Genomic DNA, 24,561 nt, shown 5'->3' with positions numbered 1-24,561 from the left:
GGGTCCTTTAGATCTGCTGGACGGGACAGGTCTGAGGTCAGCCATCAGAGCTGCTTTGCACAGAACTGACTGCACCTTCGCGTGACCTTGGCGCTGCAGGTCTGTTGCGTTGCTGCAGTGAGAGATGTGATCAGGCATGCATGGAGTGTGAAGCAGATGTTGGAAGCTGGGCACTTGCTTCTCTTCCATGACTGCAAACTAAAAATGTGCCTTTAAGTAAGGGGTTGCCTAAAAATGTGCTGCCCACTGAATGGACCCTCTCCTGCTTCCTCTCCTGCTCCAGGGAGATTATGTTTCTGCTCTATGTAGGTAACATTATTTCTATCCTACGCCAACTCAGCCAGCCTAGGTAGCATGGTATTAAGCTTTCACCAAATTATTTAAAAAATCCGTAGCATTAAACTACTGTTGTAGAAAAAATCAGTTCCTAAAGCCCAAAGCTCAAGCCCTCTATCAGCTGGACTCACTGCCACTAGGGAAATGACACTACCTCTGAGAAACAGGTGAATGGGAAAAAGTGTAGGAAAATGAGAGTTTTGGATAGTGGATAGTGCATTGTAGGCATGAAATAATGAGAGGGGACACATTTAATTACATAGACTGCATAGACAAAAGCAGCTTTTACAGCAACAAAATGGATTGCAACTTAGCAAAATAATTGCATAGCCAAAAATAAAGGCAAAAACATGACAGCCAACCTTCGCATGGTCAAAGGAGAAGGGACTGTTGGGCAGCCAGCCTGCTCCCCGCCATGGCCGAGAGGCACGTCCATTGTCGGTCAGCCATTCCCCTGCCTGCCCAGAGGCAGCTGTGCGGTGGAGATGCTGTAAGCACTATGTAGTAGCAGGGATTGTGAGAAGCTGATATACACTGACCACATCTCTCACTGTGGGACTTTCTTCAGCTATTGACCCCGATCTAGACTTCCTCTTTTGGCATCTCTGTTTCTATTTGGGGTTTCAGTGTGAATCCCGTGCTGGATCTCCCTCTACAGCCTATGCTCTGCTTTTGAGAGAAAGACAGCACTGTCCTTTGCCCTGGCTTGCAAAATCTTTAAATCAGTGTTCATCAGCATAATTGCTGCTGAGATTATGGTCAGCTTAGCACATGAATAGCTTCAAGTTAGCAGCCGTACTAGCTAGAGCAAACTCCAACACCAAGAGGGGCCGGGCAACAACAGCAAAACAATGAAATCTCATAACTCATCAAAAAGGTGATACCTAGGAGCTCCAAGTCAAGAAAATACTAGAGTGTGAGTTAAACAGCATTGGACGAGAGCAACTCTCTTTAGAAGGGAATGGGAGAGCAGCCTGAATATGCAGATCTGAATTCACATCTCGGGAGCCACTCCTCTAGGGCATTCGCCTTCCCAACACTTCTGTCCACCAAGGAAGTCTTTGATGAAGAGCTCAGGCACAGAGCAACAAGACACAGATCCAAACAAGTTTAGACACTGAAAGTAAGAACAAAATGAGAAGTAGGGTCCCTCCATCCAAATGTGCTCAAGCCAAACAGCCAAAAGTCTCTGCTTAGCAGCCATTTGTCCCTGGAAGTTTGCAGGCATCAGAGGTTGCCTTCTTACCACATTTCTTAGCATAAACCAAGTTACATACCAGTCTCAGTAGGACTCAGCACCTACCTCATACTTGATCTTTCTTATGATCCAGAAACTAGTTGTTCCTTTGGCCTGAGAGAGTCTAGTGGGGAGGCGTGCACAGGGAGATGCCAAGGCTCTCATGACATGCTGGGGTCACCACCATTTAGAGACAAAATATTAAACTTAGGCAACCTTATATTTGGTTTTCTCTGTCCAGAAAGCTTTAATGAACAGATCTTCTATACTGTGACACATGTGGTAACGTTGTCTAAGTAAAGAGAAACAGACCAAGAACAGTCCATGAGAGACCTAGGGGACTGCATGCACTGCAGTCCTGTTGACTAAGCAATCTCCCAAGTAATTATGTCTCTCTTCACAAACCAGAAGTGCCACGATGTGGTGGAGAAGCAGCTTCTTGCGAGGTCTCATGTTTTAATAAATCCCAGAGGTTTGTCTGCACAGTGGGGATGCTGAGAGTGTACCTACAGCCACAACACTTGGGCAGCTTACCAGGAGCTTCTTCAGGGCCTGTGCAGGATTCTGCTGGTGATGTACAAATACATGGAGAAAGGGGCCCTGGCTCAACAGCATTTCTTTGGGTGGAAACCAGAGGGTTTGAAGGACATGCTCAGTCCTTTGGGGCCATCGGTGGCCAGTACAAGAATTGGAAGCTCCTGGTATATTTTCTATAGTATGGTTTTCACCTACCTCTGACTACTGTTAATACCAATCTAATATTCAGTCTTTAAGATGTAAAGAAACTGGTTTCCTCACCTCTACTTAGAAGTTGTACATGAAATGCATGCTGGCATATATTCTGCTATTTTTCTCTAGGAAAACGATAAACAAAAATGGATTTTTTTTACTGAAGACTCCTAAAATGTCAGCTGTGCATTAGTGAATGGAATAAGAAGAATGTAATTAAACACCTGCTCTTTCACTCCTATTAGTGACTGTAAAATAGCCAGAAAATTCTGAAGGTTGTGGCCATGGTAACAGACACTAGCTTAGGAAAAAGGAAATATCTGCAGTTATAATTCAACATAAAGATTGCTCATCTCCTTCCCAGAGCTGGAATTTTACAGTCAAAGCCTTGACGTGCGTGCTGGTCCCTCTATTATGATTTCTTCCTATGCATGTGGCATATTTATTGTGAGAAACTACCATTTATAAGAACATGGTGTGACTCAAGTGCTACATTCACTCTTATTTGAAGGAAGAAAAACTGCTCTTTTTTGGCAATGGGCTGGAGCAATTGCTGGTAAATGCTTTTGTGGAAAATGACAATGTAGCATGATAGAAGCGGGCCAGATCTTCCCCTAACATGCAGCTGTCTCCCTCCCTTAGATCAGTGAAGTGATAGCTGCTTACACCAGAGTGAAGCCCAGCAGCTACAAGCAGCATTTCTGGAGTATCCCGAAGAACTGAGCCTGGAGACCTCCTTGGCTCGGCCGAGGGAGAACTGACGGAAACTGATGAGACTCCTCAAAAACACCTGCCCTCATCAAACCCTGCTCACTGCCCTGCTGCCTCCAGTGTCTTCTCTAACACTGTCCTGCCCGGGGGCCATGGCTTGGATCGTCCACTCCACCTTGCATCCCACCAGGCACTGCAGCTCCTCAAGCACGTACAAGTGTGTATGGGAGAAGAAGGTCATTAGTCAAAGCCCAACAAAATAAAAATCACAGCAGAGAGGGGCAGGACAAGCTGAGACAGAGGTGGTGGGGGATAATATGGATGTGCTGCACACAGAGCTGATAACGAGCTCCAGGAGCTGTGCAGGATGACTGAAACCACTTGCACCAAGAGCCAGCAGTGAAGGAAAGGGCTTCTCTGAGTGCAGTGTTTTATGCACCTGTGTGACAACTCGTTGAAACAGGAGCTTGTAAGCAATGTGCATATTGGCCAAAGAGTCCAGGCAAAAAACATTTTTCCACCCAACTGCCTAATATCAACCTTGGTTCATAAAAAAATTGCAAACACTCCTCTCTGAAAGGCGCACATGGTGAAATGCCTAGAAGATATGAAAATAAGCAGGCAAAGGAAGGCCTGGGGAGCTGGTCCTGGTGAACCCTACTGAAACCACCGACTGGTATTTTTGAAGGCTTTCTGGAAACCTTGTCTGAGGTTCACATCCAGAACTGGGGTGAACCCCAGCTGTTGGCTGGAGGCCAGCTGTGAAGCTGGTGCAAGTAAATAGGTTAGAGCAGCTTTCTGTACAGGCAACAATTATGGACAGGACGGGAATGCCTGAAAACATTACATTTTTTGTGTGATTTCACGTCGAACTGCAGTGCACTGTAAGCACTCAAACAGCACAAACAGCACTAATTTATTTGGATTTTGATAATATAGAAGCAACGTGTATTTTTTCCTGGGGGGTTCTAGGCTAACAAGATGCCACCATCACCTTACTGCAGATGCTTTTAGGGCACCGTTTGGAGCATCATACATTTGGACCTTCATAAAGGAAGACAACATAACTAACACAAGGATTTCTTTTTGTCCTGATCAATTATTTAAAATTACGTTAAACTAGCACATACCGAGCACATTGCTAGAGCCTGCAATGTAAATACTGCCTTTTCAAATATGAAGACAACCAAATGCTCTGGAAAGTTTGGTGTAGCTTGCAAACTCCCCTAGCATGGCCAAGAGAAATAAAGCTACTGCCACCAACTTTACATGGGCTTCATGCCTGTGGTTTCTAACAATGCCATCCTTGCAGCGTGGCCAGATGAAAAATTTAATTCCGTTAAGTTGCATAAGAAACTCTGGTCCCACTAGCAACGCAAGGCAGCTCAATCATGAGTGAAAATCAATGACCTGTTAAGACTTGTGATGCTTTGGGGGATGGGGGCCATAAAACACCTGACTGCCTCTTTGCACAGCTGCCCCATGCACACGCAGCCACCTCTTTCCCTAGGTCTTGGCCACACCGTGGTAGAGCCATTCCCGTCTCTGACGCTGCAGAGATGGACAAGTTCAGCGGTTCCTCTGCTGAGGTCTGAGCTGCCATCCAGCTTGAAAAGCCCAGCTCTTGGCATTTCCTTACTGGCTGCAATATCTATCCCTAAATTGCTGCCACAGAAGGCCTGTGGGTATTGAGCAATCCCCAGACACCATCCGACCTTGTTCAATGCCTAGCACGTTCAGCCATCCCTCACCCCAAAACATGTACAAAGCCCCGAGGTGTCTGCCCAGCACCACTGTGCCACAGGCTGCTCTCTCCCTCCTTCTTCTGGTGCCACTTCTTGCTGCTGAGATGCAATGGCCTATAGGAATCAGCATCTCCTGTGCCACCAGTACTCAGAAGCTACCCCTGTTTCCAGACCACTAAGAGGTCCAGGGGCTGGGCTGGCGGTGCTCGCTGCTATCCAAAACTCATGGGGAGAGGAAGGTGGTCAGGAACCGCTGCAGAAGTGGGGAAGGAGGGGGCAAGGGGAGGCAGGTCTTCTGATGCGGGACAGCACTCCTCCTTATTTTGCTCAAAGGGCTTCTCCAAGCCCTGCTCCATACGACCTTTCATGTGAGCTGTGAAGAGTGACAGCAGATGCTGGTACCCAGAGGGAGGGGAGTTTTAATGCTGCTCTATTTCCTTCCCCAGAAGATTTGCTTTCGGAGGAGGAGGTCGGAGGTGCAGAGCAGCTACCTGAGGGAGGGCTTTCTTGTTTACTTCTCTGAAGCATTGGAAATTGAATGGAGTGGAGTGTGCCATGAAGCCTCACTTCACTGGAGCTTTTATCTTTTAAAATTAGGTTAGCAAATTTATTGCTACAGTAGCTTAATCTCAGAGTGCATTATCTGTACACATGATGGACTGCAATATGAACTAATTCTGTCAGTAAAGTGACTGCCTGCATCTCAATTGCCAGATACAAGGAATTCGGTCTTCCCTTTGAGATGCTAAGCAGCTGCAGGCTGGTACAGTCCCCTCCCTATGATTTTGGTTCGGATGCTTTCTACATCCAATTTTTCTCAGTAACAGGCGATGCTACAGGAAGGGTGGGGAGGAGAGGGGGAGAAATCTGGCTCCAGGCACCTGGCTGCACACTGTGACTCTGCACTAGCTGGTGCAGTGGCTTGGGGTCTGCAGCTCCTAGCGACATCTCTGAGTGGTACCCCAAGCTCTGTATGCGCTGGGGACCCAGCTGCCTGGCTCTGCTCATCTTCAGCCTGTGTCCCATATTGATAGGAGAGGCAGAGGCCAGCAAAAGTGTTCCCTCTGCTGGGTTCAGGTCAGCAAGGAGCTTCCTTGGTGGAAGGGATCCTCCACTGGAAATTCACAGCCAGAGCCCCCAGTGTTGCCTGAACAGAGCAAGGGGGCTGGACTGGGTCAGAGCATGTGTGCAGGTACACACTAAATGCTTTGAATCTAGAAACAACCTTTACCAAGTTACACTCTTTGACAGCAGCTCAGGAGGTGATCATTTTAGTATCAAACTCTCCACATTACTTATCTACAGAAAGCAGGGTGCATCTAACTCCAGATTCAGAAACTTAAATTTAGCTGTCTCCATACAAGCTATGGAAATCTATTCACTACCATTGCTGGAGTCTAGAGAGTGACTGAGCAAACCCCAAACTCATGGGCTGATTTCAGGCAGAAACAGAAATATTGGAGGCTAGTTTCACAAAACTGCTTGAGAAGAACACGGTCTCAGTTTGCTCAACATCCAATGTCAAACTGAATTATATCATTTGTTGTTGTTGTGGAGTTCATTTTAGCAAAAAGAGCTGGAAAATACAACCTTATGCCAAATTAAAGCCTTTTCTGCCCAATTGCTCAGTTCAGCAGACAAATCCTCAAATCAATTATTCTTAGAGCTGCAGCCAGGATAACTGTCCACCACGTGAGTAAGGTGAAGTCTGGAGTGTCATGGGAGTATCTGGTCCTTGGCTTTAGATCATCTCAGATGTAGGCATGAGGTGAAGGCTTGTCAGGCAGTCCTCAACATGCAAAGGTGAAAGCTTATTCTTCAGATCAGAGAATGCTTTAATGTTAATAAAAAAAGCAAAATTATAATGCAGGGAACAGGCTTAACTAGATTGATTTGATATTTCTGAAGGCTTTTTCCTTTTTTTTTTTAAAGGGAGAATAATTCAGTTCTCATTTATACAACACATTCAGAAGAAGTAGCTGATAACATTGAGACATATCCAAAACCTGAACTGTTCAAGGGAAGGAGGGCAAGGACTGCTTTTCCTGTCATCAAAAGGGCAGCCAAATATTCAGTAATTTCTCCTCTCTTGCTTAATTTGAGCCTAAAAGAGAAGTAGCCCTGTTCTTTGGTTTGTGGGATGTCACCACCAACTCCTCCAAAAGTCTCTAAACCCTTTGGCACAAAGAAGAAAGGAAGACAGTCAGATCTTTGTGGGGAATCACAGGGAGATGTTGAGGGAGAACTCTTGCAGTCTTAATTGAAGAACTAGCAGGAATGTTGTTTTAGGACTACAAGATATTTATAGTCTCAGCCATTTTGAATGTAAAGGGTACAAATACCATTTTTGCTATTCCTCTGCAGGCCAAGATCTGAGCAACACAGGCCAGAGCACAAAAGAATTTTCACCCCATTCCAAATTCCCATAAAAAAGTGTTCTAAGCCTGAATAATGAGTTTAGTCATTTGAATCATGAATTTGGCTTCATAACCCGCTGGGAGACTGAAGCAGAGCAAAACACGTCTGCTAACACCCTGACTTGAGCACTACAGTTGGCAAGTCCTGCTGAAGAGAGATCTCAGACTGAAGTTGTAGAAATGTTAGAGGTTAGAACTGAAGTTTCTTGGCAGAACTGACCTTATATGGAAACCCCGTAGAAAGTCTGCCTGCACTGGGTTTCAAACCAGTACATAAGCTTTCGTTTCTAATAGATAGATATATGTATATAGAAAGGTTAATTCAAAACCACTTAGGTAAAATCAAAGTAAATCATTCCTGCTGGGGGATGTGCTGGACAGAGTCAGACAGATGTTTCCTCTTTAAGGATCATGGATTGAAATGAAAGGGCAAATCTCGGGTGGAAGGTGGTTACAATAGGGTTCTTCAAAGATGAGTCTCGGCATGGATCTTGTTTAACATTTTCATTAATAAACATGATGCATAATCTCAAAGCAGTGCAGTTGCTGATGACACCAAGGTGGGAGGCACTGTCAGCTGGACAGCCAAGCTACCACACAGGAAGAATGGGATGATTTTAGTACTGGAATAGTGCAATGGGATGAAATCCCTATTACAAAGTGCAATTTCTGAGGGACCAGCAGGAAGAATCGATGCTTTTAACTAGAAAAGATGGAGCGGGAGGAAGAGCTGAAGATCTTACATAGCTGTAAGATAACCGTAAAACACCAATATGATGTGACCTGCAGGGAACAAATGATGCTTCCTAATGACCCTGCTGAGATTGATCTGGTGAGTCCAGGGAGGGGGAAGTATCAATGCTATTAATGAAAACACAGCTGGTTGTACAAGGGTTTGGTGGTACGAGGACTCACCTGGATTACTGTAGTACTTGGCCAGGAAAGCATGCTCAGGAAAAGGGATTTTGGCCTGCAGTGACTGCAGAGCCGGGCTGTTAAGCCAAATAAGGGAATGGAAAGCCTGTACTCTCAGAGGAGACCAGAGGCACTCGGCTGTTTAGCCTAGCTAAAGAAAGGCCAAGAGGGGATATGGTTGTAGCCTATAAATACATCAGAGGGGGTAAACACTAGGGAAGGAGAAAAGCTATTTAAACTGAAGGACAATGCTGGCACAAGAACAAATGGGTAAAAACTAGCCATGAATAAATTTTGGCTGGGAATGAGAAGCGAATCTCTAACCACTGGAGCAGCGAAGGCTGTGGAACAGCCTTCTCTGAAGATCACAAGACAAATGGCCTAGCTCATGTGAAAACGGAGTTTGAAAAATCCACAAATAGGGTCTATATGACGTAGACACCTGCAGTGGACTGGATGAGTCAGGCGGTGTCCTTCTGCCCTGCCTTCCTCTGGAAGAGAAATGGCATCCTAAAAACCAAGTACGCTTCTTACAGCGGGCAGAGTCTTTCTGGCACAAAGGATCACCAAGAAGAGAGCCAAAGGCAGTAACGTTAAGTAAGTGTGTTTACAGTATCTCTGTCTTCCTCTGCAGTATGTAATCTCCTACCGCTGCACATCAGTAATGCGGAGCGGCAGGAATGTGAGCAGAGGGTTATACAAGCAGACGAGCAAGTGCCAGGACGCAGCAGACAGGTCGGGAGAGCCGGCCAGCTCTGTCAATTTGAGCATCAGAGGGTACTGGGAGCAGCACTATGATTATCACAAAAAAGTAATTGAAATTAAGATTTACAAGTAACCTCAATAAAATTCACAGCTGGTTGGGCTTAACCTTGGAGTCAAGAGGCTTAGCAGAATATGTTGTCCAAATCTGTGAAATAGTAAGTTTTCCATTTTCTTGGAAAGTGAATCTTGTGCCCAGTTTCTATTCAGTATTGATGGAGAAATTCATGCTTTCTACAAAGTTTTTCTTCCCTAATGTGATCCCTTCGTCTCCTCTATGGAACAAAATAACTTATTAATATCACATAGCTTCTTCGTCTGAAGACCTCAGCCACTTTACAAAGATTACTGGGTGACACCTGCATTTGAGTGTTGACTGAACCCATGCACAGGAAGAGGGAGGAAAGGATTTTCTAAAACATGTGTATGGCTTTTCGTATCAGCTGGTCTTGTGCTCCTGGACTACTTGGGGTCAGTTTTCAAGGTTCCTGGATTGGCAGGGACTCACAGGGGGACCGACACAGGACAGACTCTCATCAGGCACTGCCTGACCCTACCAGGGCACAGAGGCTGTTGGCGTTTAAACCTCCTGGTGGCCACCCTTCTGCTCTAGGGCATGCCCAGGACTGTCTCGGTTGTGACAGTGGGGAGGCACTCTGCCCTGTGCTCCCCACAAGCCACACCACGACAGACATGGAGGAACCCCTCTGCTTATCACCTTCATGCAGCAGTGCCCTGAATGCATCAGGCTGCTCCCACAGCCACGGTGAGCAGGTGCTGCTTCATCGCTTGGGCTTTGCATGCCTGCAGCCCTGCGCTCCTGATCCCGCACCCCCAGCATTACATCACGTATCACCCTGCTGTTGGGCTTCCTTTTTTCCTTGCTAGCCTCAGTGCACCCATTCCTCCACAGGCAGAAAATGACCCTCAGATATTCATGGCTGGAAAGCACTTCATATAACAAAATAACATAATATTCACCATTTGATGTGTCTTCTCTATGTTTAAAATATTTTAAATGACAGTTTTAAGGAAGGCTGCCCCTGCAGTAAGTAACACAGAATCTTCGGATGCTGCAGAGTACAGGAAATGTTTGATTCTGCTGTTTAACTATCAGGTGCTTATATGCAAAAAGTCAAGAAGTTAACCTGTATGAAAGTTGTCAACTGTCCGCTTAATGGGGAAGAACACAGCTGGAGAGGAGCTATTGCCCTAGGACACCACCTTGGACTGAATTTTCTCTTTTCCTCCTCTGAAAATTGTCTGCCCAGGATTTGAAATAGCAATGAAGTACAAAATAGTTGTGAATGACACCAAGGCACTTCACTTTGTAAAACAAAAGCTAGCCATGCACGGGTCTGCAAGTGGAGAGGAACACCACTGTCCTCTGCTATCTGATGAGATTCCAGAGGGCAGCACCGAGCGCAGTGAAACTCGTTTGAGATTAAACAGGGAGATCAATGGCCTATCGTCTGAGCTCTCTGCCCACATTTCGGCTATCATCTCATAAGTTTCCTCAGGGCAGGAAAACATAGCTGAGAACAGATGCCACAATACCTAACAAATTCTTCTGATGCCAATTTCTCTTGGGGGCTGTGTAATATAGTCACTGTTCCCATTAGAAACACCAAACCTAATTAGTTTATGTAACTGCATTAGATGGAGAAGGTGCATGTTCCTCACAGTTGCTTAGTGGGAATGCAGCATAGATCTTCCTTTTGTCCACTTATAATTAAAATGATCTTCTTTGTATATTAGATTCAGTGGTTTATAATGAAATGCAATAAAGATTCCTGGAGTAAATCACATTTTTCTTAATATGTTTAAACAATTTTATGGAGTCTTTTATTGATTGGAGGAGGAGCAGTTTCAGGAATAATGTGCTTAAGTAGACATGACAAACCATCCAATTACCCAGCACTTCTCGAGACTAATGCCTGAAGTAATGAGCATGTCACACAACGGTGCCGCTTCCATTTGTGCCAGATGCCTGAGAGGCAGCGATCATAAGTCTTTGCAACTGGTGGGGTGGGGGATTTCAGAAATGACTGAGAGAAAAGCCTGTCACTGTATCGTCTGCGTGGACAAATTTAGCACTCTGTGAAAACTTGATCAAAATTACCCACGAGCAGAATTAGATAACCAACTTTAAGTAGTAAGGAATAGGAAGTTATGTCCAGTTGAGCAGTGGCAATTTGGACAACACTGATTCTTCAGTGGAAAGATTGAAGCGAAACACAAAATATGGTAGAGAGCAATGAATGCAAACACTGATGAAACACGCAAATGGTTGAATAGGCTTTTATTACCAGATGAAACAACTGTGCTTTAAAACAGGAGCACATTTTGATTAAAAAATGAACAAAGTCAAGGAATTGTACATTAGAGCCAGATGCTTAGTGGAACTAGAAATTTAAGAAAGTTTTTGCTTTTATCTGATGATGCTTGGAAGAAAAACTTGTGTTCAGTTTTGTGAAAGAAATATTTCCTGTTGTTGAGCTTTCCTTTAGAAAGACGTATTTCTGTTTCACTAGTGAGAGCAGTTGTGTAGCTATAAATGCATGGCAGGCTGCGCAGGACAGATCTTTAATTATACCTATCCTTCCGTGAGTTCACTGGGAGACAATTGCTCAAGGCTAATAAGGATTAAAACATATTCAATGACTCTGAAAAAATGCCTTAATGCTAGTCTTCCTAAATCCCCTGTATTATTTGGAGCAATATAAGCACAGCAACTTCTGTTTGCAAGTGAAAGGGAAAACTTTACACTTCCATGCAGTCATTCCCGTGTCCTGCTTTCCTAAAACCTGGGGTCCTGCTTTACCAAGCCCCACAGTTCAAAACAGCCCAGCCAATATCCTCGTGCTCTGCAGGGCTTTGATGTAAAGCTGCAAATAATATCAAAGAGTACCATGCGATGGCTTCCATGAAAGGACCTGCCAAGACATCATAGTCGTGGTCACATTCATCTGACTGGGACGGCCACTGACATTAAGTGATTTGCCTGGGGTTACCAGTGAGTCCGTGGAAGGGTTTAAATGAGGACTGCAGCCTGAAGAGTCCCAGCGTGACAGTTTTTGCCTGCTACCAAGTGACATAGCCTACCTCTGCTCGGCGTCTGATAAATGCGTCTGCTGCATTTCCAGCATGCAGCAAGGTCAAGGTTTAGTCCCATCCCACCAGCTGCGCGGCTGGCGATGTCCCCAGGGACAGGAGGCTGCTGCCCCAGAACAGCGGCACGGGCAGCCAGATCTGACTGGGAAATCCAGGGAAAGTGGAAAACACTCCATGTCTAACAGAGGAAGTAATAAAAACAATCAAATGTGCTTGAAAAGCCGCAGGCAAGGAGATAGGTAAATGCTCCCCTGGCTCTCTCAAATGCCACTGACATTATACTCCAAAGCCAAAAACATAAAGGTTGAATTCAACAAAAACAGAAGCACCAGGAGAAAACTGCACCCAGAAAACTTCTTTGCTTTTTACCTCTTTCAACCCTGAAGTTTTACAAGGAGAGCACCTAGACATCACTTCCCTCTTGCAGAGCGAAATACGAAATACTTGACAGCGCTGCGTGGCAGAGGCAGTGCTGCATGCGGGGCTGTGGCAGCCGGGGAGCTGCGGTGCCATTATGCAGCACACGGTGCTCGCCTCAGGCAAGGGAGGGTTTAGAAAATGAGTGTTGGGCACAATACAGCATTAGAAAAGTGGATCATGTTGGTCTCTCATGAGAGCGTTAATAATATTATAATAATAATATATATAAGAATAATATGTCAATTGGATAACAATTTACTCATTCTGGAGAAATAGCAGAGCAGAAGGGGTGTAGCACTGGATATCCATCTCTGCAGTTTCCACATCTTTAAAATAAATGGATTGTAAACTAGAAAAGGTTTAAAATGGAACCCGGCAGTATGAAGTGTGTATACTAAGGAACAACATGAAATCAGCATCAAACCCACACACGGGGGAAAGAAACCTCCGTACAGAGTCAGGTCAGCACGATACATGACAGTGTCCCTCTATACAGGCGGCTGTTTCTCTATAGACTAAAGGTTTTTCTTTATCCTTCCTTCTAGCTGTGTTCCTCACTTCCTTCGCTCTGGTCCTATTAGAAACCCACTGCTTTGTTCAACAGACTGGAGCTGCCAGCCTTTTTGTCATGCTTCAGTGGGCTGGTTTCCTGCTGGTGGCCGCGGTGAGAGCTTGCAGCTCATGAGCTCTCCCCAGCCCTGGGCTTCGGAAAAAATGCTTTTCTAGTTTTGAGGGTTTTTTCCCAAGGATTCCCACCCAGTTATGCATGATGACATTTAGCACATCACCTGTGACTACGAAACAAATGTATCTGGGTGCATTCCCCAGCACGGGGACCAACTGGCACAGAAATTCCCTCCTCCATGCTATTGAACTTTTGCACCCTCCTGAAAAGTGACTGTGTGCCATCTGCCCTGTGGGACGGGCCCAGTGGCACAGGCTAAGTCCCATACTGGGCTTGGGCACCAGCTGGGACGATATGAGTTGGCTGGGAGCAAAACTGGGATAGGGACTGCTCTGGACAGAGAGTGGTTTTGATCACTGAGCTGCAGTGCTGGGGATGCTCCCTATTTAATGCAGTACGGACACAGCCAGCGGTCGTAGTACAGACACAGCCATTACCTCAGGAAACTGGATAACTTGTCACCTACTTGAATGTTAATGCTAAAATAAGGAATGTCAAGGCTTGGGGGAAGCAAGCTCTTACCTACTGGGAAAGGGGTATTGAGAGGGGATTATGAACTAGACCCAGGGTCCAAATCATTTGGGACACGCTCTGCAAGTGGCATTGGGCTCTGTGATGGGCTTGCTGGGGCTCTGAAGGGGTTTCAGGGCACTTGCAGACCAAGCAGCCAGACTGGCACACCAAGGAGGGCCAAATGCACCACTGGCGAGCACAGCAGAAAAACACCCAGTGGGAAAGGCCAGGGGAGGTGGGAATGGTGGGGTGGGCAGTGGTATCCCTGGCTGGGGAGGAGGGCACTGGGGGACGGAGTCTGCCTGGTGTTGGTACTCTCTGGTGATACAAGCAGACAGGAGCTGGGGCATCCCCTTCGCAGCTCTGCACCCAGGCTTCTGCCTGATTTTGGCAGCCCTCTGCTGACAGCAACACAGAACTTAGAGCCTTGCTCCCATGCTGCGTATATGTGGATCCTGCTCTCCAACACAACGAACACCGCTCTTCACATATGTGCCAGTGGCACCCCTGAATGCCAGTCTCAGTGGGGCTCAGCCCTTGTACCCCCGAATACCAACCTCGGTAGGCTTGACCCTTGCACCCCAAATGCCAGTCAGAGGGGGCTCAGCCTCTGCCCACACTAAGCAAGCCTGTGGCTGGGGTTATTCCAGACCCCAAACCACAGTGAGGGCTGTGGCACAGCCAGTCCAGCCCCCCAGCACCCCGTATTTAGCAGCAGCATCTGTCCAAGCAGCAGGTGACTGATCTGGGTCTGGCCACCTCCTTGCACGATGCCTTTCACTACGACTCTAAAGATTTCCACAGAGAGGCAGGTGCTGCTGCCTGCAGTGGGGCAGAGCTGGGGGGTCCTGCTTGCCGAAGTCCCCGCACACAGTGGGGGGCAGCTCCTCTCCATGCCCCCACCAGGGCCGCAGGAGGGCTGGCTGCTGTCCAGCGAGGGCAGCAAGGATGGGATGCTCCTCTCATCCCGCTCAGCGCTTGGGCAGCCGGCCAGCCACAGTGAAGGTGAACTGCTGGGACATGGTGACAGCAAGCTGCTGCTGTGAGCATTTAATTTTTAATTCCTCTGAGGGCTTCTTTTCCACCGTCCGTCCCCGCCCCCCGCACCCCTAGGGGAAGGCTGTTGGCACCCATTTCTGGAGCTCGCAGCGTTTGGCTGCATGCCTAACTGTGAGGGACGAGAGAGGGGTGTCCCCAGCCAGCCCTGGTGGGTGCTGCCCGGGAGCCCCTCCAGAGCAGCTGCTTTCCCAGGTCAGCTTTCAAGGATGGGACACCCGAGGCACCCCGAGGGCTGGGGCTGCATCCTGGCTCAGTGGGATCTGCCTGCATCAACAGTCCTGGGGCCAGGCTCTATCGAGCTTATTTTCCCAAAGGCTTTGCCTCCTCCTTTAAAGCAGCATCCACCAGCAAGAGATGCTTCTGGTCAATTTGGGCTACAAAGACGCTGGACGGCAGGAGCACACCACCTGCCAGGGCACCTTCCCACTGCACTGGCCACGAGCATGTCTCCCGTGTAGCTGGAAGCCATTTGGACATGTTCAGGCTTTCCCTTTGAAAGAAGAATAATAAACGTTTCTCTGCAAGGGCAGCTGCAAACTGTGGAAACCCGAAGCTTGACCCTGAGAAGCACCACTGAGGGCTGTCAGGAAGGAATTGCCAGGCTCACCACCGAGGAGGCAAAATTGCCTGAAATACTGGGAATTGCCACCTGCCTGGTAGTTGCCATTAGCATCCAAGGGCAGCTCAGAGCCCCCTCGGTGCAGACACAGGAAAGCATGCAGCTGTCCTGCTCGGCTGCGGATCCCCTCCTCTCCCAGCTCAAGCCATTCCTCTGCTTAAAAATTTTATTTTGGGAAAGAAATGAATAATGGGAACAGCACTGGAAAAGCACAGGGAATTCAGCAAACAAAAGAAAAGCTGCTATTTTCGAAAATGCCTCAAACTGGTAACTGTGGCTTGTTTTAACCCCTTCTGTCCCAGCTGTTTCTCCACTGCCCTGTCTGGAGTGCCGTCCACAAGCGTGGTGGGAGCCATGCGCAGGAAAGGTGTGTTTTCTACAGGCTCCTGGTATGGGAGCAACACCACAGTGAACTAATAACTGACACACAGTGAACTAAGAGCTAAATACTCTTCACTTTTTAATTAGACACTTTGAATTGTGAGGTGGGGGTTTCTGCAAGGGTCCCAGTGTCTAATAAAAGAGCAAAAGTCAGGCAAGCATTCACCCTGCTAGCACTTCTGTCATCTTTTGTCATCTCTGAAACAATTGTATTTTTCTAATTGGGGCATCACAAGCATTACGTGGACATGGTGAGTGTGGGGGGGTCTAACCCTGCACAGCAGCTCACTGCCCATGGTTCACAGAGAAAAGGCCATCACTGATGCAAGAAAAGAAACTGAATCTGCCAAGGCTGCAGATCCAGGTAAACATTTACCATTATAAACTTATCTTCACAAATTCACCGAGACCCCCACAGAGCTGGCGTGGAGCATGTTATACTGCTGTTTCATCAGCTCTCATTTATACTTGCCACTAGTGTGGCCAGGTCTGCAAGGTCTCTGCAGCCCTGGACAGCACTGGCATGGCTCTCCTGCCTGTGGCATCCTGCGCCAAGGGAAGGCACAGGTGACATCTGGGCCACCGCCGCAGGTGGCTCCGCATGTCCTCCTGACAAAAGGGGCTGGCAGCCTTCCCACGTGGGATAAAACCTAGCAGAAGAGAGGCAAAATAGGAAATAAATGTGGTGGAACCACTGCCCTGATGATACTGGAGGAAGAACGACTAAGGTCTGAGCTCGTGTTTTCAGTTCCTAAAGCGACACTGCCCTGCCCGAGCGCTGCTGTGCATGTCGGCTGGGACTCCCATGGATGCCATGGAGCCAGCAGCAGGGACGGGGGCTGCTCTCACAGGCAATCTCATTTCTGAATTGTCAGAAAAGAGTTCATCTTTTTTTCAGGAAAAAGGCTCCAAACACTTCTCCCTGGATTTTCCCTTGCAGGAAAAGTATGAGAAAATAAATATCTATTTTTTGTTCAGAAAGAGTTCCTCTTTCCACTGCCCCTGACCTTCCCAAGTCCCAGCACTTCTGCCTTTCACTGAGCTCTGCTTCTCAGCTTTTACCTTGGTGGTGTCAAGTAAGACTTCCTTGGCAGGGGTCACTCAGCTCTGACATTAATCATCAGGCTCTGACAGCAGAAGTAAAGCAAAACATAGACAGTCTTTCTGCAGAAGTGCCCACTACCTTCTTCAAGAAGGTGGCTCTTCAATAGCTCCATGACCAAATAGTCCCACACAGACCTCAGAGTTGTAAGTGGTTTAATATCATGTGCCATCAAACATTACATGCCTTGCAACTCACGTTGGGGATTTTGATTAAGGAAACCCTCCAATGCGGCAAGGTAGAACTGCAAATTCTGATAAAGTTCTCAATTTTTAGCAGTACAGTAATTGAAAGTGAAGGGTGAAGTGAAATAATTGAAAGTGAAAGCTGCATGCTGCATCAAATCACCAATAATGTTCAATCAAGAGGAGACTGTGGCTAGACTGAAAGACATTCTTGGCCAGCCGTAATTTTGCACTCTTCTTGTTCACATCAGCCTGTGAAATAAGTCTACAAAAATGCACACTACCCTTTAGATGAGCCTGTTTTAGTAGGGTCAGAACGACTTTATATGAAAAACCTCATGCAAGATAAACAACTATGAATAGGACACTTGACAGACAGGTCCAGAGGACAACAGACAGTGTTTCTGCTGAGATATAATTGCTCTAATTGGACCTGGGCTTGCTAAAATGGTAATGTTAAAGAGGACTCTGCAATCATCCTGCCATTCTGCACAAAAGAATAGTGTTGTGATAGGAAGCATATAGCAGTTGTGGAAATAATCAAAGGCTTTGTGTTCGCTTCCCCCTGGCATCTTGGATTTGCCATTAGGAACATGCACACAACATGAGCAGAATATTTTCTTTAGAGTTAAATGTTCTTGGGGATGAATTGCTTCATAGCTGAAGTCTCTTAACAGTATTATTCAGCTGAAGTTAGACACTTCAAATGAGCCGGATCCATTGTGTTTCTGCAGTCCTGGAGGAGACGCAGAAAGGCTGTGTGAGGCATAATCAGGGAATCTGCCCGCTCTAGGAGCAAGGGAATTTGGCAAGGAAAGAAGCTAACCTTGACCTTCTTCTGCTGTAACTTGTCTTCTCTGGAGAGAAAGCCTGTAAACTACCTGATCTGCTCATCTAAAAACCTCTGTACACATAATCTTGGGTCTCTCCAAAACCTGATCTCTTCTATAATATGAGAACAAGCATGAAGCTTTTAAAGATAAAATCTTTGTTTTCAAGTAGCATGTGCTGTGCAAGGGTTGACTGTGCAGTGTTTCTCCAGCCCTATTTTGAACCCAGCGTCCAGCGGAGAGAGCAGCCCTTTCAGCCACCATTACATCAGACGGCAGCAAAATGACAGAGCATCAGCATTTTGCTTTCCTGATTCCCTCAAGCAGCTCTGTTTCACATGAGGTTTGGCTGACCCGTACCGTAACGCGGACAACCTGTGACACTGGGCAATGCTACCAGAGGTCCCTGCTGGGGCAAATGCAGTGATGACCACAGAACAGCCAAGAAGTGGCAAGCCTGCCCCTGGCCTCATCCCGCTATCACCTGGTCACTTAGTCCTGCCCAGGGCTCTCCATTCCCCGTGTGGCACCACTTGCCCTGTGGTCCATCCTGCCCCTGCAGCAGACGAGACTGGCTCTGGCCCGCTCCTGAGTCCCTGTTCTCTCGACGGTGAAATTCAGCACACTGCTAAGAGGCTTTGTGACAAATGTGGCAGGTATAAACCTGTCTCAAAGCCTTTCACCCCCAGTGTGCACCTGCTTCTGTGCACAAAGACGGCTGAAACAGTCTCCTGCCCCTCTGGAGTTTCTAAGTAAATGTGCAAAAATACTGGTGTGATGCTCAAGAGCTGCTCATGCCCCACCTGCCAACAAGCACTCGCACAGGGCTCCCCAAGCAAGACCACTTATCCATAAAGAGCCAGCCTGGCTTATTGCACCCTCCCTAACAAAAATCCCTCCTCAGGTCATCTGCAGCAACGCCCTGCAGCTCCTGCCCTTTGCTCACATTGCAAATACCAGATCCAGGTTGCAGGATGTGCATCACCCAAAACGTGACCGACGGAGCAGATGTCCTCCCCTGTGCCCAGGCAAAGCGCCAGGGCTGGGTGTAGGTGGGTGCAGGAGGGTGGCCCTTGGCAGGTGTGGGAAAAGAGTCTTGTTCCTCAGAGCACACTGGGGGTGACAGTGTCCCTGAGTCACTAGGAACCATGTCACCAGCCAGCCCATTTATCCATGCATTCCTGGGTTCATAGGTCCACACTTCTCCTTTTCCTGCCCTGCCCTGCCATTTCCTCTGGAGGAGCACCGGAACTCTCTCTCAGCAGGACTGTGAGAGATGTACAGGGACATCGAAGCATCAAACATGCCCCACGCTCAGTTTCTGCCTCCTCCCAGTGCTGCCTTTGCTTTGTGGGTCGTGAGCTCTGCTCCACATATGGGCTTGCCCAATGCCCCAGCAAGGTGATAGGAAAAAGTGGCCATGGATGATGCTCTCCAAAGGAGTGTTTCAGACAAAATCAGACGGGATTTATCAACACAAGCCCAACTAAAAAGACATGATTTGCTCATTTCCAGTTAATATATCTATGATAAGCCAAAGATCATAATAAGAATAATAAGAAACTGTAAGGATTGACATCAGTGAGATCTACGCAGCTAAAACTTTGCACAACACTGTGAACATGTACAGCAAGAAGTCTTGAATTACAAAAGAAGAGAAAGAGAGCTAAACTGAGACCCATCCTCTGCTCTCTCCCATGAGAGGAGGCATTGCTGGGAATTCTGGGCACTGGGCAAATTAAAAACAGCGTTTCAGCCCAAATGACAAGCTTCTTGGCTTTTCTGCATGTAAATCAGATCCTTACATTATCTCAGTGTCATTTTGTGGCTGAAAGCAATTCAGCAACTATCAGCACAGTCAGACTGAAATTCAGCAGAACAGGATCTGAGCACTTCAGCTCTTAATGATTAGATGTTTCTGTGGAAATGAATCTTACAAAAAAATGAAGTTGGGCAGAAAGTTGACAGCGTGTGGAGACCACAGAAGGGAGAGGAACTTTACAACTCGGCCTTCACATTTTCCACCTATAGGATTTCAACATTTGCTAAAGTTGTAGTGAGGGCAGCTTCTTCATAGTGCTCCCTCTGGGAAATATCACATTCAGCAATTCCTGAATTACAGTTTCTAATTATATTTTCATACTGTAATGCTGTCTGAAATGCAAATTTGATGACAGAATAATTCGATCCATGTAAAATAATTACAAAATTACTGTTTCTCAAACCTCAACTCATACTCCCTGCTATTTAAGAAGATAAATTTAACAGCAGCAAAAGTACAGCCAAAACATAGTCTTTTTTTTTAACTGTTATCTGACTATAACTGTCTGCATAGATTTTGGCTCACCATGGAAGATTTTTTCTAAAATATGACTACCAAAAACATTCCAGAGTTAGGATTTTTGTTACTTTAGCTTGGAACCAACAATCAGGTCAACTTTTATGTTGCAGTCCGAGTACCATATGCATGGGATCTGGGTTTAATTGGAAAAGCAACTGTTGATTAAAATGCCAAATCTCTACTTCAGCTCAGTTATCATTTAAACCAGTTGTTGCTAAAGTTGATGCAGGATGTTAAATTAGCACAACGTAATGATTTTTAGCAGGGTGGAAACCAACTTCTGCAATATGTAATTTAAGAGCCTGAAACTCCATCCTGAAACTGCTACATCAGTTCCCACTGTCTGACAATCCCCTCCCCCCCCCCCGGGATTTTATTCCCCCCCAAAATATTGCCTTCAGTAGTGGGTAGGACCTTTAAAAAGACAGCAGAAATCTCATTTTGTCTGAAAAAATGCAAGAAGGTGTCAGTGCTCTGCATTGCAAGGTTTTTTTAGGCTTTATTATGCTTCTAGTCTAAATTTAGATTGTCATTGCCCATCAACTTAACCAGATCAAGGTAGAGCATGCTAAAGGCTTGAGTGTGTTATTATTACCAGGCTAGAGGCATCAACAGCTCATGTCTGTTCCTTAATTTCCCTAGCTGCATCCACTTCTGTGAGAAGTGACTCCAAGAGATCTCAGTCCTGGTTTTGGCTAAGGTATCTCCTAAGGTGAAGTGCTCAGATTCCTCAGGAATTGCCGGTCTGCTCCCCCTTCTCCGTGGACAAGGAGACTGTCAGAAGAGATCGCCTCCTCCTCGTGTGCATGCAAGGGGGTGACATTTGCAAATGATATGAAGGTTGCTGGGAGGTATGAGGGTCAACCTGGCCTCCCCAGAAGACGATGAAGTGTCACCAAGCCTGTGTGCATCTCATTTTTTTTCTCTTTATGTCAGAGGATTTCAAGTCCAAGTAAGCTGGCAGTGTAATGGTTGTGGCGTTGGGCAGAAGATGAGGGATGGGCTGCAGCGACCTTCCCCGCCTCTCAGAGGTAGGGGAACCTACAGGCTGTTTGTTCTTTTCTCATGGTGGGTGAAACCATGGCAGGGCAGTGATGACGGGATGCTTAGCATTACATTGCCTGGCAATTTCACACACTCTCAAGGTAAAATCCAAGTGTTTGTCGAAAGGGCTTGGTACAGAGTTGACCAGTGAAAATGAGAGCATGAAATCACCGAGCAGAGGCACACAGCCCTGGGACAGCTCTCACACACCATCCCCTGCCCTTCTCCTGAGGAGGGACTTGTGCCTTTTCCTCCAGTTGCAGACTCCCGCACTGCCTGCGAGCTGCCTGCCCGACCATGTCTCGGCCATCCCCACCTCCGGGGCTCAAAGGGGCCTGGGCTGATGGGATGCCCAAAGCCCCCTAAGACTCAACAAGAGGGGATAGAGCCGGTCACTCTGCCAAGTAGTACACATCCCTGTGCAACCTCAGCAGCACTCACCAGCTTCCCCAGTAATGCTGCCTCTCAGACCTCCTGCCACAACACGGCTGGGACCCTTCTGGTAAAACATGAAGCAGTTTATCATCCTCTCTCAAGTCAAGTTAGTGCCTTTTGAAGACTTGCTCAGTATCGCTAAAGCAAGATATGTCCATTCCAGCTGGAGATGAGGAACCTATTTTTAAAATATTTCTGATGAATAGCTCTTGAGCAAAAGCTGCATCAATTATTTTTCATCTTGCAGGTATTTTCAAGGCATCAAATGTTACAGGACGCTGTATTCAAACCTAAATGAATGAGGTAAAGCCCCAGCCCTCATCAAGCATCATTGCCACACTGATGACTGAAGTCAAACCTGGCAGGCAACCACAGCTATATGTGGAGCCAAATCCTCCAGACGTGAAGGTGACTGCCTTTTCTTGAATGGCAGGTGCTGCTCAGCTCAAATCTGTCCCCGTACTCCATGCCCCAGTCCCTCTCTGGACTTGCCTTACCGATGTAAGCTGGCAAACAGGCAGACCTCGGAGGGTGGTGGGTCACATCAGCCACCTTCCCCTGCCCTCCCCTCCCACCCCACCGCCCAGGCTCCGGGTGGACTCACATGCAGCTGGGGGGGCATGGACCGCCATCAGCTGAAACACGGCTCCCCATGCCAGCCGGCCGGCTCGCCTGGGAGAGGATGCCTAGAGCCCTGCGGGAAGGCTGCGCACAGGGTGCTAGCACCTCCCCGGCGAAGCTGCGAGGCTCCTGTAAACCTTTCTAAAACTTACCCACGTGGAGCCAGTCAATATTCCTCATGCACTGATGCCTTGGCATCAGGTGAAGAATTTAATAAAGAAATTTTAAAATATTTCACCCCCTCAAACATCGATATTTTAGAGTTAAATTGGAAAGAGCAGATGAGATAATAATGCCAAGTGAAATGGTTTAAAGGTTTCAGATGCATTTATTCTTGTTACTCTGTTAAGAATGCCAAATGCAGTGAAATCCAGAGCACTAAGCCATAACTTTCCTTACAGAAGTGCAGTTTTAATCTCTGCCTTGGCTCCCTTTCTGAAACAATTAATTCTGCTGCATTTGGTAACATCAGAATAATTTTTATAGAATTTTTTTATCTTTTATTGCTCTGTGTTTTAAATTGTTTTGTAGCTCTGTGATCGTTTCAGAGTGGCAGCTGCTTTAGAAAATCATTACCATTATCAATAAACCCTTTGAACTTTAGGAGGAAGGGAACAGGAGTATATAATTAGAGGAGATAAGAACAATCTAGCATACTTTTCCAGGAAACAACGCACACGATGCTTCAGCTGTAAACTGTTCTTAAAATGAATCTATACGTTCCCACACAAACAAACTCAGGCTGTGGCACTACGCTTCAGGAGCCCTGGGATCTCCTTCCCCACAACAGCCTCCTCGGAGTAAGTGCAATACAGAAACAGACCCAAACTCCCTCTTCTTTTGACAAAAAGACCCAAACAGCATTTAATTTTTCAATTACCGCGGTGCTCTTCATGCTGCAGTTCTTTTTTTAGCTAGTCTAACCGCCCTCAACCCACAACAGAAAAAAAAAAGCAAAAAACAAGCCGTGCATGTGCGTGTGAGAAAAAGGGTAAAAGCCTGTGTTACAGCAACGTTGCTCTCTTAGCATATTTCAGATAATTTTTCAGGAAGCTCTTGGTCCTTCCCTCTGTAAACACTATATGGTCAAGAGTGCCACATGCCCCGGGAGCGGGACAGAAAGCCCGGGGAGCGTGCGGGGTGTGGGGACTCCCTGTGAACAAAGATGATTTAAAGACTCGAACTTTGGGAGTTGGATTTCAAGCTGTTCCTAGCTGCATTGGCTGCTGGTTTCCCTCTCACTGAACACGTTGGGTACAAACCCGCCTGAATTGGACAGCATTAAAAACCTACAAGTTCCAACAGAGGTATAAAGCTGTAGAGATGCCCAAATCAACACAATACCTAAACATAATTTCTTTTAACTCCTGAATGCATTAGCCTAGGATTACTTGTGTTCATTTATATTCCTAAAGTGTCAAACGAGAACAATATCATTTTATTCTCCTTTCATGGATCATTAATCTAAATTTAACTCCGCTTTGCAGTCTGCACACAGAATTAGTAACTGGAAGCGGCTTTGCATTTATCTGATAGTGCCGGGCTTGTTCATCAAGGCAAACTTCCAGCCAAAACAAACAAGTGAAAAAAATATCAGGCATGATAAGCTGCTTTCTATCCTATTTTTTTTTAAAGGAAAAAAAAAAATACCTGACAAGAACATAAAGCAAATGGTTACCTCACACTGCAGAAATGCAAGTTTTTAATAGTCCATGCTCTGGCAGCCCCTGAGAAACAGCAGCGGCGGTGGCGGTGGCGGCGGGGATAAATCCAGCATCCACTAGGTTCTCACAAGGCTTTGGCTGCGCGGCCGAAACCGCAGGCTCTGCCTCCAGCTGACGTCAAGGCGGCTGTCACATGGCCCGGCACAAGCCCAGGGAGCACTGGTTGTCCTGGCAACCCCAGCACTGCTCCGAAATTATTTCAATAGGTCATCTGTCATACTGCGCACACATTGGAACCATCACGGGCGCCCGGACAACCCAAACACCAAGGGCTTGCTGGAGCTGGCTGCGCCGGGGGTTGGTCCCATCGCCGACGCTCTCTTAACCCTGTCCTTGTAAGAAAATGCACCTCCCTCTTCCTCTTCCTCCTGCATCCCCAGCCTCGAGCAGAAAAAACCCCTTATACGCCTGGTTCACCTAAGCAAAGGGGCAAAAGCGCTGCCCTCCATGTGCCCCTGGGCACCTCGATGATGTGCAGCCGGGTGCTGCACCAGCTGGCTAAAATTTGGGTCTTTCAAAATGACACACAGCTGAAGTTTCATTCATAGCCACAGAGATGCGTCTGTGGTGTTCAGCATCTCTGCCCGTGCGGGGCTGTGGACCGGCCCCTGGAGGTGCCTGGCCAGCTCAACCTCG

At 46.9% G+C, this 24,561-nt stretch overlaps 1 protein-coding gene across 1 annotated transcript in view; it reads right to left on the bottom strand.

The window, feature by feature from the left end:
* The window catches only part of NCALD (neurocalcin delta), a 60,666-nt gene extending 36,488 nt beyond the window's left edge, over positions 1-24,178 (bottom strand). The window contains exon 1 of the mRNA XM_076329315.1: positions 23,880-24,178. The gene's annotated coding sequence lies outside the window, so the exon portion shown is untranslated. The remainder of the gene's footprint in view (positions 1-23,879) is intronic.
* Positions 24,179-24,561: the final 383 nt, after the last annotated feature.

Source organism: Aptenodytes patagonicus, chromosome 2 (genome assembly GCF_965638725.1).
Source record: "Aptenodytes patagonicus chromosome 2, bAptPat1.pri.cur, whole genome shotgun sequence".
Taxonomy (NCBI): domain Eukaryota; kingdom Metazoa; phylum Chordata; class Aves; order Sphenisciformes; family Spheniscidae; genus Aptenodytes; species Aptenodytes patagonicus.
Note: the sequence above shows the minus strand (reverse complement) of the source record. Positions and strands in the feature narration are given on the sequence as shown.